A 3067-nucleotide genomic window follows, 5' to 3' on the forward strand; every position below is an offset into this window, starting at 1 on the left:
TTTATTTTAACATGGACCTTGATATTACCACTTTTGTATCTACTCAGTATGTCTTTGTAAATTATTTTATCAAATTTGAATGATGTTTACTTACTGATGCCCAAGTACTCTCATAGGTCATGTACGTAAATAGAGTAAAAAAGGAGGAAAGTAGATAACACTGATAATATAAAAGTAAATCGTCTTGTAAATAAAAGGAAAAAGCCATGTAAATGATACATGGAATTACATTTCTTTTCTAACTACTGAGAGAGTAAATCTTAGATACTTTTTGTTTCCATCATTTGGGAAATAAGATTGGCTAGCATATTATTATATACAAATTACAGTAATTTCAGTTTCCATATTGTTGATGATTTTCCAGTTCAATAGTATAATGTTACAATATTTTTGAGCATAATTTAAAATGCTTAAATGAAAATATATCAAACGATGGAAACATTTGAAGAAAATAAATTTCTTAAAAGTCTTGACATAGCTGACAAATTTAGTACATATTTCACTTATTTTCTGTACGTGGTAACTGTGAAGATTAAATGCGACAATCATATTCCCAATTCAATTTTACAAATGGATTACCATGAAGTGTCTAAGGTCACTGGTTAAAGCAAGCAAGCAAACAAAAATACCCTCCCCACAAAATCTTGCTTCTTCCATAATTTCAGAAAAGATCAAAAAATCTTTTTCTCTTTAAAATTTCATATTGTTATTATTATTAAATTTTGTAAAAGATTATGTAGAAAATGAAATTATTTTAATGGAATCTAATCCCAAACTTAGCTCCTGACATACGGTTTTACAAATATGATGGAGAAGTTCGAGGAAGTCTTCAGTCTTAAGTTTTGGAAGACAAATACATATATTTAATATAATAATAGAATAAGAACTGCCTTAGATTATAGACATTTTAAGCATATGCAAAAAAAATCCCAGAATCTGTTTACCTATCCATTATCTAAGTTCAATAGCTATTTTTCTGTTCCTTTTCCATCTATATCTTCTCAACCCAACCCCAGTCCGCCTACATGATGATTTTCTAAAGTTTGATGGGGAGGTAAATGGGTAGACAGAAATATAAACCATCAATATATCAAGCCACAGAATATTTACATTATTCCCATTATTTTTCTTAACTTCTTCCCAAGTTAAATACCACTTTTGCCTTCTCATTTCTCTACTATTCTAATTATTTAACCCCGCAAATTATCTCTACATAGTCTAACATTTTATATGGTTTTATTCAAAACCATACAGATTATGCACTTTTGTGTTCATTTTCTAGGTCTCAGCATAATGTTTTACCTGTGTCATTTTTACATCAGTAGATCTTTATGGCCAAGCAATGCTCCATATATGAATGCAATGCAAATTACTTGCTTTTATATTTTCTTGATAGCTGAGTTATTTCCAGTTTTGTTACAGTGAATAAACCTACTATGAACATTTAATGCGACTACTCTGATGAGATTACATTATCATGTCCTTTGGGTAAATAGCCAAAGAAAGGCCTGCGGAAGTAAACAATAGTGAAATGTTACATTACCACAGGTAACAGATGAGAGTTTTGTTTCATTTTGCTTTGTTTTGTTTTATGTTCTTATCAGTGCTTGATGTTGTTATTTTATTTTAGCCATTTTAGTGGTGATGCAGTGCTAACACATTGTGGCTTAGTTTTAAACAGTTTGCTTATTAGTAGAGTGTTTCTCCATATGCTTATTGCCATTCATACATATTTCTATGTAAAGTTTAGTGCAAATCTTTTGTTTTTTATTTGCATTGTTATGAGTTCCTGCTGAATGGTAATTTTATTGCTAGTACTTTAGACAAAGTTCATTATCATATATGTTTGGCAAATACTTATTTTCACTGTGGCTCACTTGTCAGTGTTCTTAAATGATGCCTTCTGATGAACAGATGTCTTTTTTTTTTTTTTTTTTTTCTGTTACTGGGAATCAAACTCACGACCTAGCCTTGCAAGGCAGGTGCTGTGCCACTGAGCTAAATCCCCAGACCCCTGAACAGATGTCTTAATGATGATGAAATCATATTTGCAGGTCAATATATTCTATGCTTTTTCCTGGACGTTTTATAGTTTTACCGTTGCTCTGCCATGGTTTTCCACCGTGATATTCCTACTTTGGGGCCCACTGACCATGGACTGACTCCCCTTAAACAGTGAGCCATACTGAACCTTTCATTTAAACTGTGGCGGCCAGGTATTATGTCTCACTGGTGAAAAGCTGACCAATACTAGTTTTTATTAAGTTTACCCTAAACAATATATTATCTTCAAAAAATTGAATTTGTAAAAAGTCTGTTATAGTTATGTGCATAGTTACTTACCATGTTAGTTTGTCTTCAATCCTTTGCAAAAATCCAGATATTCATTTGTTTTATTTTCTTTATGCCTAAATAACTTCTTTAACATCTCATTTAATGAGTATCTATGTGAGTTTTCCCAACTTGTTTTGGTCTGAAAGTATTCTTTGAACCTCTGGACTACAACTATTTGATCTTTGCTAACATTTCTAAATGGTTTGTTTTTTTCCTCCTCTCATTAATTTAAAGTTATGGCACTTTTTGACAAGAAGTCGTGGGTACATTTTATCTTTTCTTTGCTGTGTATAATTCTGAGGCTGAATTACTGGTGTTGTCTGTTATTCTTGAATTTCAGTGATTATAATATGTCTTAGAGTTGTTTCATTTTTGTTTATTCTGCTTGGTTTTCTTGTGCCTTGAAACTGTATTTAAATTTTTCTTCAAACTAGCAAAAATTGTGACCTGCATTACTTCAACTATTTTCGCACTTTCTTCTCAACTTTCAGATACACATATTCATTACCACTGCAAATTGGTATATTCAAACTTTCTTTTCTCTGAGCTTTATTTTGAATAATTGTTATGGATAAATATTTAAATATAATGATCTTTACTTTCACAGTGATTTAATTTTGCTGATAATCATAACTAGTATGTTTTTGACATAAAGTATATGTATATGTTATGTATAAAATTTACTTTATGTATTTCATGTATTATCATGTTCCTAATTCCTTTAAAATTCATG

Source organism: Chinchilla lanigera, unplaced genomic scaffold (genome assembly GCF_000276665.1).
Source record: "Chinchilla lanigera isolate Chin_1 unplaced genomic scaffold, ChiLan1.0 scaffold00027, whole genome shotgun sequence".
Lineage (NCBI taxonomy): Eukaryota > Metazoa > Chordata > Mammalia > Rodentia > Chinchillidae > Chinchilla > Chinchilla lanigera.